A 16,738-nucleotide genomic window follows, 5' to 3' on the forward strand; every position below is an offset into this window, starting at 1 on the left:
GGTGGGATAAGGATGAATGCTTATCTTCTTCTGTTTGTTTGTTTCATGCCCGAGGTGGGGCTTGATCTCAAGACCCTGAGACCAAGAGTCGCATGCTCTATGGACTAAGCCAGCCAGGTGCCCCTATTTTTCATAGTTTTAAACCTAAAAAATGAATGTCCTGGAAGTGAAAGAACAGAATAGATATGAAAGAGGTGTGGGGTAGGTGAGAGGAAAACATAAAGGGGAGGGAAAACCTGGTTCTGGCAGGAAGTGTGTTTAAGTTGGAGAGTTTGAGGGAGCACTTGTGGGCATAAGAAGGGTTTGCGGGAGGCAGTGGGGTCATAAGGATGTTCGGATAGTTTTATGCCTGTTGCATGGTTCCTCCTAGGTGTTTTTTCAAAAGAATTTGTATAGACTTAAATTTCTTGTCCAGCATTTTTAGCGGTTTTTAAAAGTAGGAGGAGTATAAACATTGTGGTTCTCAGCCTATCTTCTGGAGCCAGGATGTCTTCAGTCCAAATTCCTGCTTTCCAATCCCACTCACTGGCTGAGTGACTGGACAGGTTGCTTAATCTTTCCGGATCTCAGTTTTCTTACATGGAAAATGAGGACAGTGATATGAGGTGGGTCTGTTGAAAGGATTCAATGGTTGACTATGCCTGGGACAGGGTATCACCAATATCCCCTCAAGATCTCCACACCTCCTCCTAACCTCTTGCCCACGGCTACGCTATATGATGTCTAAATATGTGCAGCTGTGCAGCAGCATTATATTAAAAGTGTTTTGTTCTTGGGGTGCCTGGGTGGCTCAGTCGGTTAAGTGTCTGTCTTCAGCTCGGGTCATGATCTTGCGGTTCCCAGCGTCAGGCTCTGTGCTGACAGCTCAGAGCCAGGAGCCTACTCCAGATCTGTGTCTCCCTTTCTCTCTGCCCCTCACCTGCAGGCACTGTGTCTCTCTCTCAAAAATGAATAAATATTAAAGGAATTTTATTTTAAAAAAGTGTTTTTTTATTTTGCTCTTAATTAGAAATGCTCTAGGCTAAAATGATACATTAAAAACTCAATTTAATATCATTGGAAGAATGTAAAGATAACAGTAGATCTTAAAATTGCAAATTGACCTCAACATAATGGAGAAATGAATGTGGAATATAAGAATATAAAATACCTAAAAACTTTTACCCCAAAATATTGTAAGAATAATTAAGTCACTATGAGTTCCAGACTTCTAAGACTTACTCTCCATTTACAAATCTTATATGATCTCTTTAATGTACTGAAACACATAATTTCATATTGTATAAACTCCTTAAATACTATTGGAATTGAAGTGCGCTTATTGGGCCAGTAAAACCAATATAGGAAATTTAGGTGGCTAAGTGTCACCAGGAATTTGAAGAGAAAATAAATCCAAGACCTGTATAAACTAGAATATATCTACCAATATTTTCTATATTATTAGAAAACCTGGAAGACAACATAAAACAGTTTTTAGGCCACAACTATTAAACCAGTCGGATGCACACAAAAAGTCCTCTTTAGAAATATGACATGATATAAACATGTTCTATGCCATTATATGTAAATTATTAAAATCCTTTAAAGTGTTTAAACGTATTCGAGATTACATATTCCTTACTATCCACTTGATGTTTTCCCCTTGTGCCTGAGTGCACGGAGAGCAATTTATCTACATCTAAACAGGGTTTTTTGTTTGTTTGTTTTCCCGGGTTACAGATTCAGCAAGAAAGAGCAATTTATCTACATCTAAACAGGGTTTTTTGTTTGTCTGTTTTCCCGGGTTACAGATTCAGCAAGAAAGGAAGTAGGAGGGGTGCCTGGCTGGCTCAATCCGTAGAGCATGGGACTCTTGATCTTTAAAAAAAAGAAAGAAAGGAAAGAGAAGGAAGGAAGGGCGGAGGCAGAGAAAGAAAAGAGTGAGGGGGACAAAACCCCATCAATAGCGTCCTTGCACGCCCCCCTTGGGTCCTGGAAATAGAAGGGCTACCCCTTCTACCCCACTTGGGGAAGGGGCTCAACTGAATACACACCACAAATCAGGTTGCCTGTGTCTGCTTGGACTCAGAGTGGAGCCAGGACAAGCTCAAGGACAGGACGAGATAAGACCAAGCACCATTATCACAGGGCAGCCACCTACCTGACAGTGCCAAGGCAGACAATCCTGGAAAGCTCTTGAAAACTTCCCCTTCCCCTTGAAGATTTTCCCACCCGCTCCCCCTCATCCTCCCACCACGGGGAAAGGATTCTTCACCTTCTGTTGGGCCAGGACCCTTGAAGATCCCTGCAGGGCAGGAGAGCCTGGAGGGCAGGAGGATCCAGGGGGCAGCAGCTGCACTTCCCTGAAGGGTCTCTCCCCGGGTGGGGTGTTCTAGAGCTCAGGCTCACCCTAGATCCACTGCCCACCAAAGCCACCAGGAGGAGTCCGGAGGGCAGCCGGTGCTGGGGCACGACAACCTGGACGTGTTCCTACAAGCACAGGGCACGCCTGGCCTGCCCTATCCAGGAGAGCCGAAGAACCGCCTGCCTGCCTGAAGCTTCTCTACAGCCTGAAGGGAACAGGTGTCTGCTTCCTGAAGGAACAGGAGGGCTCTCCTCCAGAGGACAAAGCCCTCTCCTGGCCCTGGAGGAAAGGTCCTGCAGAGGCTGGTTTTGCGGGACACTGCCCAAGGCAAAGGAGCAACCGCAGACCAAACAATCATCTGGAGATGACTGCACAAGTCCTGTCTGTACATGTGGAGCGAGAATGAGAAAGCAAATGTGGGGAAATGTTAACTGGTGCACCTGGGTGAGGGATATAGGATGTGACCATTCTGGCAACTGTTTTGGTATGTTTCAAAGTTTGTTTGTTTGTTTGTTTGTTTGAAAGGAGTGACAAAGTCAAGTCCCAGGTTCTCTTTAGAGGAAAACGCTTGAAGTGAGACCTTGGGTTTCTGAGGTGAATGGAAGGGAGCCGCTGGCCTGGCTTCTCATCCCAGCTCTTCTCTCCCAGCCTGGCCATTACAAGGACCCAGACTCCTGACCTCCCGTATTTTAGGGGCTCAGTGCACAGCCACATCTGCAAGCGTCCCTGGGTGCACACCAGACTTTGGGGGGTGAAAAGGCAAATCCTAAGTATGGAGACAGCGCCACAAAGTCTCCTGGATTGGAATCGAACCTGAGCAGTAGCGGTGAAAAATCCAAATCCCATCCCACCGATCCGATCCCGGGGAATCCACCCACACAGGATCCCTGCTTCGGCCCCTGCAGATGAAAACCCTGAAAGTCAAGGTGACATTTCCCAGGCGGACAGAGCACAAGCGGAGGCGATTCCCAGCGGCGCGGGTCTGAATGCAGCCGCACAAGGCTCCCAGCCCTTGCCCTGCTGCTCACCACCTCTTCCAGCCTCAGCGACCCCTTGGGCCCTGACCACAAGGTGACTGGCCTGTGCCACACTCTAGTCCAGCTGGAGCCGTGTGTGTTGCAGAGCCAAGGCCGTGCTCTCTTTCTGAGCCTCCTTTCCTGATGGGTAAGGTGAGGACTCCGCTCTCAGCGGGGGGAGGGGCGGAGTCCCTCTACTTGGCGACTTCCGAAGTAGCTCCAGAGCTGTCCTGATGACGGCACGGGGACGGGCTCCTTTGGTGTCCCCATGGGCTCATTAGGTGGAGCCTGAAACTCCTCACCTACGTATCTTTGGCCCGGGTCCCAGGTGCAGCTGGTTTGTGTTCTTTGCCTTAGTCAGGCAAATAAATACACCTGTTGCGCAAGTGTGCCGCCCAGGGAAGAACGTGCTGCTTTTCAGAGCCACGGTCGCTGTGAGCCCGTCGGGCAGACGGAGGCGCCAGATGAGCAGGTCAGCGGATGCGTGGAAGTAAAGGTAACCTGCAGTGGGCCTCGTCCTGCGTGCCCTTGTTGGAGTGACTAACTGGGTGTGGCCCGCTCTCCAAGGTGACTGGGAGCAGACACACAGAGGCCAGGCCTGGTGGTCGAGTGCTGAGAAGGCTTTCAGGTGGCGGTGGGACTCCGGCCGTGGTTCTTTTTGCGTTTTAAAGGACAATAGATTGGGGGGGGGGGGGGGGGGTAAAAGGGAGCTGTTTCCGCCCGGTTTCGAACCGGGGACCTTTCGCGTGTGAGGCGAACGTGATAACCACTACACTACGGAAACGGGGCAGGCAGCCGGGCCTCCGGATCTAACCCCCAAAAGCGGCATTTCGGCCACAACTATCGGGCCCGCCGACTTCGCCTGAACCGCCCAAGGCCACGGAAACAGCCGCGCCCCTGCGAGCGAGGAGCCCGCGCCCCCGAAGCGGCCCCGGCAAAGGACCCCGCGCCGCCCCGCCCCCCGCCCCCGAGGACGGGATCCTGGCGCCCTCAGCAGCCTGGACTCGGGAACCGCACCGAACTCAGGGTGTCCGCCTCCAGGATGAGGGGCCCCGGGGCAGACGTCGGGTGCGCGCTCTTCCTCCGCCAGCCCGTTGGCTCTGCGCTGCCCCGCGGCGCCCCCCCCCCCCCCCCCCCGGCAGAGCGGCGTCTCTTTCGTGTCCTCTGGGCGAAGGGGGTCCCTCGGGCTCCTGCCTGCGCTGCTTTAAAGCCACTGACCGGAGGCCCGCGGCCAACAAGCTCCAGTGAAATCTAGGTCACGGACCAGAAGGATGAAAAGGAAGAGCCAGAAACCGAGTTGAGTGGCACCGAGCGGAAGAGTGGCAGAGCCGCGACTGGGGAGGGAAGGTCTCTTCCTACCTGGCGTTTTGAGTGATTCTTGGGTGGGCTGCCTTGGAGTCTCCCGAATAGGCTGGTGGTGAGACTCGGTGTGACCACAGCCACCTTCAGGGGGGCCTTCAGCATTGGGAACAAAGTGAAGACGAAAAGCCTGGAAAAATAGGTATTTTTAAAGCTGTTTCCTCTCTCCCTCCCGCATTGGAGTGTGTACGGTATTACTGCGTGATCTTGATTGCACTGTAATTTAGCACAACGACTTTCCTAATATTTGGCAGTTTCTCATACAGTGAAAAACCTGACCTGCCCCGTTACCTAGGAATATTGCTATTCACTCCCCCAGAAAAATGAATGCCAACATCCAAAGAGGCCTCTACACCAACGTTCGTGCCACATCATTCATACCAGGCAAAACCGGATACAACCCAAATGCCCATCAACAGAGGTGATACACAAACCCTTGTATATGTTTAGAATGGATTAAGTACTCTGTAGTAAAAACATCCAAACTATGGTTTAGGCGGTAACACGGATAAGCCCCTCGCATAGTTATATGTAGCTATCTGATACTCCTGGGTGATTCCATTTCCAGGAGAGAAGAGTGGTTCCCCCTTTGAAATAATTTGCCGGGAAACTTCCTGGGTTGATGGCTATGTTGCATATATTAGTCTGGCTGTTAGTACAAGCATTTACACGTTTATCACATTATTGCACTGTATACTTGGAATATCTTAACCACTTACCCTCCTCATTTTTGAGTTATTGGCATTAATTTTATTTCAAAATACATTTTATTTTATTTTTGACAGAGACAGTGACAGTGCGTGAGCAGGTGAGGGGCAGAGAGAGACGGAAACACAGAATCCGAAGCAGGCCCCAGGCAGAGCCCAACGTGGGCTCAAACTCGTGAACTATGACATCATGACCAGAGCCAAAGTGGGATGCTTGACCAACTGAGCCACCCAGGCACCACTCAACATACATTTTAAAAACATAGGCATTCTTACCATTGCTCAGAGAGTCCTATTTATTTGACTTAGCCACGTATTTTACCTATTCATTGCCCTTCCTTCCTTCGTTCCTTCCTTTTGCACAGTTCCCCTGTGGCCTGTGCAGTTACTTCTGCCTGAAGAGTTACCTTTTGCACTTTGCATTTCTTTTTCGTTAGCTTATGTGGAAAGGTCTTCACTTCACTCACCCTTGAAAGATACTGGGTCGGGGGCAGCACGTGGTGGCTGGAAATCATACTGAGGTCCTTCATACTGAGGGTCCTCTCATACTGAGACCTTCATTGAGGTCTTCTTTTTCATGTTTTTGCTGAGATTTCAGCTCCCAATCTTTGGACGATGTCATAGGAGTGTCCCCTCCTCCCCACACCCCAATCTGGGTGCTGCTGTGATTGTTTTCAGCTGCTCTTGGTTGTTCAGCAGTTTAGGGGTGTGACCTTCTTGTCCTTACCTGGCTTGCAGTGCACCGAACTTCTTGCACACGTGGTTGGAGAGACCATCATGATTTTTCTTTGATTCTCCATGATATAGTTTCTGCCCCACTTTCTGGTCCTCCAACCCCTGAGACTTTAATTACACACGTGTTAGGACTTCATGACATGGCTCATTATCTTTGTTACGCTCTTAATATTTCTTCTTTTTGGCTCTGTATGCTTCAGTCTGGAGAGTTTCTTTCCACTTACAAATTTCGAGGTTAATACTCTCTCTACCATTGAGTCCAAGCTGCAGTTAAACTGACCTGCTGACTTTTTTAAAATGCCAACTATTACATATATTTAATTTTCATGAGATTTTAAAACTAGATTCTATTTCTCTGATGCAATATTTTATCTTGTCATCTATTTTCTGAACAGCTGAATCATATACCACTTCATCTTTTTTTTTTAACTTTTAAGTAATATATTTTTTCAAGTTTCAATTTATTTATGTTGAGAGAGAGAGAGCGCGAGACAGAACAAGCTCGGGGCAGAGGAAGAGGAAGAGGGAGAGAATCCCAAGCAGGTTCTGCCCCATAGATCTCACCAACCTTAAGATCATGACCTGAGCCTGAGCCAAAATCAAGGCAGATGCTTAACCGATCGAGCTACGCAAGTGCCCCTGATTTTTAAGTAATTTAAAGAAATTTTATTCAAGTGACCTGTACACCCAACGTGGGGCTCAAACTCACAACCCAGAGAGATCAAGAGTCACGTGCTCTACCCACTGAGCCAGCCAGGCTCTCCTAAAACCTACCGCTTTGAGTTCTTATCTGAGAACTCAAGATCTCAAGAGGCAATTTCTACGGTTTGCCTTCTTTCTCTTGCTTCTCTTCCTTTACAATCCTAGAATATTGTGATTGAATGATGAACCCGTGGTGTGAAGGACAGCCAGGCTGGAGATGTTGTTTCTCTGAAGATCTTTCACCTTCTCCCCCAGCAGGCAGCAGAGGGGCGCATCACCTCTAATCCTTGACGAAGCTGATTTGCAGCTGGTTCGCCCTCAGGGAAAGCCTCAATCTACAGCTAGTTTGCTCACACTGCTGTGCTGCAGACGTCCAGGGCTCCTACCTGCGACCTTGGTATGTTTCCTTGGGCCCCTCCTCTTCCATGAATCCTGAGCTTCAGTTTTTATCCCCTAAGCACCACGGTAGTGCTGCAAATTCCACTCTCTTTCAGCCACACTCTGCTGGCCTTCCAAGCCCCTTTGATGCACATAGCTTAATTTGCAAATGTATTGTGGGGAACTTCTGTACCAAGCACCCAGCTCACTTAACCCATTCCAGGATCTTGGCTGCTCAAGTCTGAATCCTTGAACAGTTCCATATGCCCTTCCTCTCCCCCCCCCCACCACCCCCCGGCCCCCCAACTTCTCTGTCCAGACCTATGAGATCACTTAACATGTTGTTTTCTCTGACTCTTAGTAGCTTCCCTCTCTCCAGTTTCTCAGTCTCCGGTTCCTGCCAAGAACTGGCAAATGCCCTGAGGGGATAACGCAGAAAATTAGTCTCATTCCATTGAGTTTCTCTTCTCTCTCATCTCTCCCCTTGAGCTGAAGGACTGGTGGGTCCTATCTGCATTGATAGTTCTCCAAATCTTCAAGCAGAATTCCTTCCATTCAAACTTCATTCATTTCTTTTCAGGGCGAATGCTGTTCTGCTACAAATACTCCATCATCACTGAAAGGTGAAATCTACAATTTCCAGATAAATCACATTTTCTTCCTCCTTTTTTTCTTAAAATAAGGTGGGGGGGGGGGTCACTGGTGCATAGCTGAAGTTTTCTTTTAGTACCCCCCGGGTAAGTCTGACTGGATATCAAAAGCTCTTGCTAGAAGCACGGGCAAAAGATTGTCTACCTGGAGCTGAACACTCATCACGCCTGTCCAAGGTCCGAGAATTTGATCAAGTTGGATCCAGTTCCCTGCTGCACTGTCCTGTCAGTTAACTCACCATGGAAATTATCAAGCGACCAGTTTTCCAGGTGCTGGTCACTGATACAGAGGCGGAGAGCCCAAGTGAACCATTTAACACTCCTCATTTATTCTGGGGAATGCTGAAAGTCAGCAGTGGTGCAGTTAGAAGTGAAAACGGAAGCCTTAGTTACAATGATACTGGCAGTTTTCTCCGAGCGAGCGTCACCGTGTGAGCAGCACGCAGTTCCTCGGTGCTATACCGAGCATAACCTATCTAGTCCCCATAACAACCCCGAGACGGTGTAGGTTATCAGCACCCCTGCTTGCAGGTGAGGACACTCAGGCACTGAAAGGCTGGTCTGACTTTCCAAGGGGCCCAGCCCTGTGACGGGGAGGGCCAGCACTCAGGGCCAGGCAGTTTGCCTCCAGAGCCCTCGCGTTTGGCCAGCCTGCCAGCGCGCACTGAGAAGCCTTCACCAAGATTTGCCGTCCCCTCCTGGCTCAGCCTCCCTGATGTTGAAAAGAAAGAAAAGGTTAAAAGTAAGGCCTACTTAACACTGGCAACTAATGGACGGAATGAAGAAGAGAAAGAACAAAACGATTTAGTCCTCCCCAGAAACAGACTCCATGGCTCCCGGGATGATGCAATCACATCTCCCAACAGAAGTATTTACTAAATCTTGATTCTTTTTAATGGTCTGAACAAGGAAGTTCCCTAGAGAGGCTCCCCAAAACAAACAAGAACAAAAACAAAAACAAAAACAAAAGAAAACAAATCCCGTCAAGTGTGCCTTTTATGTTCAAAGTGTGGAGCAGACAGCTGAGCCCTCTCACCTACTTAATGCCTCAGGGCAAGAGGGAGTGCACCTGCAGTGACAAGGGGGACAGAGGAGATCGCATAAAAATGAGACAAAAATCATGCGTCTCAAAGCTCATTAAGGAACACAGCACTTTCACAGTTGGCCACAGCCATGTACCTTTATCACCGATTACCGAAGAGTTTCCATACTTTGATTTACAGCTTCTACTTAGTAAATTTCTTTTTAGACTCAATTGTATATCAGCGTCGTAACGGAAACACCACTAGGAATAGCCACAGGCAGGATGTAACTAGAACATAAAAGGAGATAGTAGTGTTATGACAGTCAATGAGGGAGGTGATGAGCGGAGCCCAGGAGCCTCCCTCCACAAGCCTTCCCTTGAAGTGCTATGGGCACAGGCAGCCTTCAGAGGAGCCCAGAGCCACGCTGGGGCTGGGTGATCAGTGCAGGAAGACCCTGGCCAACCAGGACGTGGAATGGTTCTTCGTTACCAGCCAAGGGAAAACCCGACAGTCCCCCTCTCGATGATCACAGCTCAGGGGAAGCGGCGACATCAGTACACACACAGGAGCTGCTGGTGCTAGGGACGGACGAGGTGGACTAAAATGAATCTAATGCTGAGCGAGATTTCAGGGCCTTGAAAGAAAAAAGTCTTATGTGTAAGGGGTTCAGGAAGATTGCAGTGTGGGCAAGGTAATGAAGAACGGCACATTGATAGGTTGGGAAATAAACTGGACTGTGATTTGGTACTGCTCCCGTGGAAGGCAAGTTTGCAGGACTTCCCCAAAGTAGCAGCATATGAACACTATACTACAGTCATTGCACTTCCCGTTCTGTACGCTGTAGAAATACCTGCACAAGTGGCCAAAAATATGTGTACAGGAATTCGTAATCATAAAACCATAAAACCAACTTAATTTCAAAAGCAATATGGAAGAGGTTAAATAAGTATCACACATACTGTGGAAGAAATGCCTCTGTCAAACAAACGCAGAGGACAATGATGATGAGGATCCACTGATCACAACATTATTGATAGAGCAATGCCCAAATCCAGGCACTCCCTGGGGACGGGACACCATGCTTGGCCTCCTACTCCCCATGAAAAAGAACTGAGGCACATCAACACCAAAGGCTGGCGAAGATGGGGGAACAACAGGAGCTCTCACTTACTGCTTGGTGAGAACGCAAAATGGTACAGCCACCGTGGAAGGCAGTCTGGCAATTTCTCACAAAACCAAAAATGTTCTTAATACAGCAGCCAGCGTTCGGGCTCCCTGTTAGCCAGAGAAGTTGAAGTTATGCCCACACAGAAACCCGCACACGGATGCCTACGGCAGCTGTACTCACAATTGCCAAAACTTAGAAGCAACCAAGATGTCCCTTACAGGTGGAGGGATAAAGGAACTGTGACACACACACACACACACACACACACACACAGTGAAGTAGTATTTCAGCACTAAAAGGAAATGAGCTGCCAATCCACCAAAGGACATGGAGGAATCTTAAGTGCGTATTAGTAAGTGAAACAAGCCGATCTGAAAAGGCTACATACTGTGTGATTCCAACTACACGACCTTCTGGAAAAGGCAAAACTATGGAAACAGGAAAAGGATTCGTGGTTGCCAGAAAGGGGGCGCAGAGGATGTTTGGGCTAGTGAAACTACTTTGTGTGATACTTATAACGGTGGACACATTTCCGGATACGTTTGTCCAAACCCACCCTGCAAGAGTGAACCCTAATGTAAACTATGGACTTTGGACAGATTCCTGAGTTGGCACAAAGGCACAAAGGCACTGCAGTGGGGGGTGTTGACAACCAGGCAGGCTATTTGTGTTGGGGGGGGGAGGGCAGGAAGGGTGTGGGCAATCTCTGTCCCTTCCCCTCAGCTTTGCTGTGAACCTAAAATGCTCTAAAAAATGAACAATTAGCATTTTTTTCAAAAAAACGCCAGCCCCCTAGACCAATTTTCCCAAAGCAAGCAGCTTGAACAATGAAGGCAATCATGTTTAGAAATTAAAAAAAGAAAAAAGATGGGAGTCACAAAAAGTTTCACTTACTCATCCAATCTTTCAGGGAGGACCACAGAGTTTTACCACACTAGGTAGAACCTGGGTTCTTCTATCTGTTTGAGAAGCTGGCGTTGTAGAGGTATAAAGCTCATAGGCCAGCAGATACCATCAGAGAATGAGGTTCGGGAGGTGGGGTGGCTCTGAACAGTTAGGTGCTGTAAGGTGGCTAGGACCCAGAATCCAGTAATGTTGTGTACTTTATGTGAGGAAATGTGCAGGTGCGAAACTGCAGGTAACAGGGGAATTGAGGTAAACGTGAAGCAGCCTGTCCCTGGGTGGGCTCAAACCACCAACCTTTCAGTTAACAGCTGAACACACTAACCAATTGCACCACTGAGACTTTACTGGGTGGCTTTTTGGATTTCATTGTGTTGGCACTTCCACCCAGGATGTACGGTTGCCAGTCCTGTAGGAAATCTGCAAATTTCAAAGCTTCAAAAAATAGATTAGAGAGATAAATGGTGTTGTTTATCCCATTTGAAACTGGTATGTCGGGTGATTATGAAACTAAAAGCACAGAATGGCTTGGCCACAAATTGCCCCTTACCTGTTCATTGCCAGTGCCTTCAGAGAGATCACGGGCTCTGATACCCTGGACCTGAGCCACATAGGGTCCTTAGGAAGCTCAAGGCCTGGTGGGCTCCCATGATGGCTCTTTCTGTCACTCTGCCCTCACCCAGTGAGAGAGTTTGCCCACCCTTCCAAGAGGCCTCTGTGTAGATGTGTTGCTTTGGTTCCTATGTGTAGCACGGGAGCTCCAGGGGCAGGGGTCGTTCTGAAGGTCTGCCTTGTTGCCCCTCCCTGAGAACAGAGTCTGACACTCACCAGAGTCTGACACCAGGAAGTTCTGTTAAGACTTGTTGAATACATTGTTGTCTGTAGCTTTTAGCCCCATGAAGAACCCTGAGAATGGAAATGAAAAGTTTTTCAAAGGCCAAAGTTCTTTGTAAAAAGCTTTTATCCAGGTTGACTCCTCAGCCTCCCCAGCAGCAGGCAACAGGAAAAGCCTACAGTGGACCCTCTGCCCAGGAGGCCCCTGCCCCCTTTAGGAGAGTTGTGTCCTCATTGTGGTAGGTGGGTGGACCCCTGAGGGTGGGACAAATCAGTGGGGGGTGGGGAGGGGGAAGGGGGTGCTTGGAAAAGGGCAGTGAGACCTCCTAGGAGGACTTGTGTCGGGACAGAAGCCGGATCCAGAGAGGTGGGAATTGTTTTTGTTATATAACAGAATAGGGAAGGAGGGTCTGAGCTGGGGTGGGAGAGAAAGGAGGGAGGAGGGGGTGGGGGAGAGAGACCCAGAGGGAGGAAGAGATGGGGAGGTGATGAAAGAATTTATACTTACATCCCTCCCTCACTTGCCCTCTCCTTCTCCCTTTTCTTCCCATCCCAACAGCTGAGGAATCCTGATGTAGGGAAATTTAAGAAGACCCAACTAATGTATGCTCAAGAGGGCAAGCTCTATGTTGTAAAGATGGTTTGCCCTGGAGGGTGGGGGGGTGGGTGACATAGATAAAAGGGATTAAGAACACTCCTGTCATGATGAGCACTGAATAATGTATAGAAATGTTGAATCATTATACTGTACACGTGAAACTAATATAAGACTAATTAATATATATTTCAATTAAAAAAAAAAGAAACAATGGTTCTGCCCTTGTGTGGCTTTGGCTAAACACACTTCAAGTGTCTCCCTTCTTTGTTCTATAAAATGGGACTAATTAAGAGCATTTTACTTCATTCTATTATCAGATGTGTTTTGACTTAGTTACTATTGGATCAGTCATGTTAAAAGCAGTAGAATCATGAATATTACTGTCATTATCCTCCTAATCTTTTGACAGCCACTATCCTTATTTATTTCACAAATATGTTTTGCTCCTTCTAGAAATTACTGTAAATGGGATCACAGGGTATGTATGCTTATGTCTACTTCTCTCTATGTAATGTCTTTGAATTTTATCCATGTCATTGAGTAGATCAGCTTTTCATTCCTTTTTATTGCTGGGAAGGATTCTCAGCATAATTGCATAAATATTTCACAATTTCTTTACCATTCTCCTGATGATGGATATTTGGGTTGTTTCCAATTTGAGCTGTTACAAATAAAGCTGCTATGAACATTCTCATTACAAGTGGGTTTTTTTCTTTTTTTAAAAATTTATTCACTTTTTGAGAGAGAGAGAGAGAGAGAGAGAGAGACAGTATGAGCAGGGGAAGGACAGAGAGAGAGGGAGACACATAATCCGAAGCAGGCTCCAGGCTCTGAGGGGTCAGCACAGAGCCCAACTCAGGGCTCAAACTCACAAACAGTGAGATCATGACCTGAGCCAAAGTCGGTCGCTTAACCAACTGAGCCACCCAGGCACCCCCAAGTGTTTTTGTAGACACTTTTCCACCCCATTTCTTTTGGATAAATACCTAAGGGAGGATTTGATGGAACCAAAGAGGGAGAGGTGTATGTTTAATTTCATAAGAAACTGACAAAATGTTTCCCAAAGTGGTTGCACCATTATAGTCATGCCAACAATGTATGAGAGTTCTGGTTGTTGACAAAAATTCCTTGACAGAACTGTCAGGGTCCTCTAAACTCTCTTCTCAAGCGGGCCCTGACCTTCAGCCTTTGGAGTTTGTTTTTGCATTGTCCAATTTTAGCAAGAATCCTGCTAAGTCATTTTAACCAGAACCCCCTCCATGACATCTGGTCAGGTTCCTTGTCCTCCGTCCCTGGGTGATGCCTGATGACTTTGGCAGGCCTTCAGCAAGAGCCCCTTGGGCTGGTTTAGCCAGAATCTCCCCCGCTTACCCCTGAGGTTTCCTCTTAGTAAATTTTCACTCATTAACCCTCTCTCTGGTCCTGCTCTGGGCTATACGTTCCCACTCTCCCTTGTTGTATTCAGAGCTGAGCTTGGTCTCTCCTATTACAAAACCCCATTTTAGAAGTCCTCCTTAATAAAGCCTACCCTACTGTTCTTTAACAAAAGTCATGTATGATTTTTTATTTTGTTTATTCTACTGAGTGTAATAAAATCTCAATGTGGTTTTAATTTCCATTTTCTTAGTTTAGGGGCACCTGGGTGGCTCAGTCAGTTAAGTGTCTGACTTTGGCTCAGGTGATGATCTCATGGTTTGGGAGTTCAGGCCTTGCATCGGCTCTGTGCTGACAGTTCAGAGCCTGGAGCCTGCTTTGATTCTGTCTCCCTCCCTGTCTGCCCCTCCCCTGCTCTTTTTCTGTCTCTCAAAAATAAATCAACGTTAAAAACTTGAAGAAAAAAAAGTTTGCTTAGAAGAGTTTATGGTAAGTCTTAAAGTCAGGTAGTGTAAGTTTGCCAGTTTTGTACTTTTTTTTTTACACAGCTCAATAAAATTTGAAATATGCATAGATATACACACATCTATGTGTATATGCATATTTCAAATTTTATTGATATATGTACATATATATGTGTGTGTGTGTGTGTATATATATATATATATATATATATATATATATAAAATCATCACACAGATCAAAGAATGCTTTGCTCCTCTCCAATATTGTATCTGTGTCCTTACATGTACTGGTTGATCATATGGCTAAAGATACTCTTTTGTATTCTCTGAAGAGAATAAATCTTCAGTCATCTGCAAAGATAATGGAGAGACACAATGTCTACAAAATTTAGCATTTCCTCTAGATTTTTCTTGAAATAAAAGTTAGTTTATTTTCAAGGCCTTTAAATTACTTCTGATCATGGGGGCCTGGGTGGCTAAGTCATTGAGTGTCTGGCTCTTGGTTTCGGTTCAGGTCACAGTCTTATGGTTTGTGAGTTTGAGCTCCAAGTTGGGTTCCGTGGGGACCGTGCAGAGTCTGCTTGGAATTCTCTTTCCCTCTTTCTTTGCCCCTCCCCTGCTCCTGCCCTCTCTCATGCACACTCTCTCTCACAATAAATAAAAACATATCATTTCTGATCATGAAAAATAATGTGTTGTTTAAGTTTTCTGCTTCATTCTAGGGACAGTCTGTTTTTATTTTCTTATTTGAGAGAGAGAGCGCACTCCTGTGACCTGGGGACAGGGGCAGTGGGAGAGAGAAACTCAAGCAGGCTCCATCCTTAGTGCAGAAACTGATCCCACAACCCCTGGGATTAGGACCTGAGTCCAAACCAAGCATCTAACACTCATCAGCCCAGTCCGCCCCCCAAGTGAGCCACCCAGGTGCGCTTGAGGAGAAAGAATCTTATGGGGAGTCCCATTTGCTAGGCCGACTGTCAAACATGAGCAAATTGGCAACTCCAGGATAGCTGACTTTTTTTTTTCTTTTTGGCATATGAAAGAAGATAGGGGAGAGGCTTAGATACTGCATGGGAGATACAATATGGGGAAGAATAGGCTGGAACCAGTAAACTGGTTTTAGGGTTTGGCCGTGGATGTCAGATTTGGGATAAAAAGAGGTTATGAATAAGACAGGAAAAACTTTAATAGAGAAACATCAGAATTTAAAGGCTTTGATGCTTTATCATTGATTCTTCTTTGCCATCTGTGTAAAAATAGCAAAAGGTGTACTCAATGTACTAGATCTATACATATCTCTAGATCTTTGAATGTTTATTTTGAGAGAGAGATGGAGAGAGAATCCCAAGCAGGTCTGCACTGATGCAGGGCTCAGACCCCCAGAACCATGAGGTCATGACCTACATGGAAACCAAAAGTCTTACACTTAACCAACTGAGCCATCCAGACGCACAGATATTTTTCGAATGCATATTTAAATAAGTTCCTCAATTCATTGAAAGTAAGATAGGCCCAAGTAGGAGTCAAACCTACCTGGATGAAGGGCCTCTAGGTGTGTGACATTCTCAACTGTAGTTGCTGTGGCCTCTCCTAATGGGATGGAGGCCCTTAAACGTGGGGCGACCCAATGTAGGGGGGGAGGGGGTCAGTGTTGTTGGCAGTGAAAGCATTCACGTGAGGCAAAACAAAGAAAATAGAAGTTTATTGAATACACCGCAAGGGAGCTACAGATAGATCAGCAAAGCAGACTGTCTGCAATGAGGCAGTGGGTGGGAGCTGTATTTAAAGGGGGAAGGTGAGGAGTTTGCGAACGTATGGCATTTTCCCCTTTTTGGGAACTGTGCCTGGTTTTAAGTAGCCTATTGGTTAGTTAGGGCCTATGGGTATTTTGAGATGGGTTGCCTGGTGGGCCTGACTGTTATTCAGCCAGAGAGTCGCTGTGGGCCCTTTCTACATTCCACTGCTCACGCCTGTTGTCTAAAAGCGGCCTCTAACAATTGCTTTTGCTAGTTTTCCCCACACCTGAAAGTCCTCATCCAAAACTCATCAAACACCGCTTCCTTCGCCAAAAGATTTTAAAGGAATCTTAAAGTACGTGCTTTAAAAATAAACCTGCCAGGTGCATCCTTGGAATCCACAAGAAACCCAGGGAGAGACGTTCAAGGGCCAAAAGGAACTCACTGGGAGCCGGGCCAAGGCTTTGGCTCCCCCCCACAGAGACGGAACTCACCTTCACCAGCGACGGGACCAGACGCCGATTTCATCTTCGGGCTGTTTGCAGAGGAGGAAAGTCGCACGGAGTTCCTCCCTCCCCTGGGCTCTGTTTCCACCTCTCCGTTTCTGTCTCCTCCACGACGCTTCGGGAGCCCAACACTGGACAGGGCTGAAAGGGGAGACTGCCCTTCTCCTCCGGGTCCCTCCCTCCGGGGCGTCGGGGCAGCTCAGTCGGGCCGGGACGTTACGGCCCGCGGGTGACGCCCG

At 47.2% G+C, this 16,738-nt stretch overlaps 2 long non-coding RNA genes and 1 other non-coding gene across 10 annotated transcripts in view; 1 reads left to right on the forward strand and 2 right to left on the reverse strand.

Moving 5' to 3' along the window:
- The window catches only part of LOC102954472, a 43,459-nt gene extending 26,736 nt beyond the window's left edge, over window positions 1-16,723 (reverse strand). For 2 of the 6 annotated variants that reach the window (XR_006220549.1, XR_006220550.1), the window contains exons 1-3: window positions 16,488-16,719; window positions 11,816-11,893; window positions 4,720-4,849 (exon numbers count right to left, since the gene is read on the reverse strand). This is a non-coding gene — a long non-coding RNA (uncharacterized LOC102954472). Of the gene's footprint in view, window positions 1-144; window positions 161-4,596; window positions 4,612-4,719; window positions 4,850-9,395; window positions 9,551-11,815; window positions 11,894-16,487 lie in introns of those variants that run through there. The other 4 variants (XR_006220553.1, XR_006220554.1, XR_006220552.1 and 1 more) reach the window with 4 other exon arrangements.
- LOC122240841 overlaps window positions 1-16,738 on the forward strand; it is a 162,386-nt gene that overhangs the window by 60,197 nt on the left and 85,451 nt on the right. The gene's annotated exons all lie outside the window — the stretch shown is intronic.
- Window positions 4,072-4,144, reverse strand: TRNAV-CAC. The gene has a single exon. It is a non-coding gene; the product is annotated as a tRNA-Val (tRNA).

This window comes from Panthera tigris, chromosome C1 (assembly GCF_018350195.1).
Source record: "Panthera tigris isolate Pti1 chromosome C1, P.tigris_Pti1_mat1.1, whole genome shotgun sequence".
In the NCBI taxonomy this organism is placed as follows: Eukaryota; Metazoa; Chordata; class Mammalia; order Carnivora; family Felidae; genus Panthera; species Panthera tigris.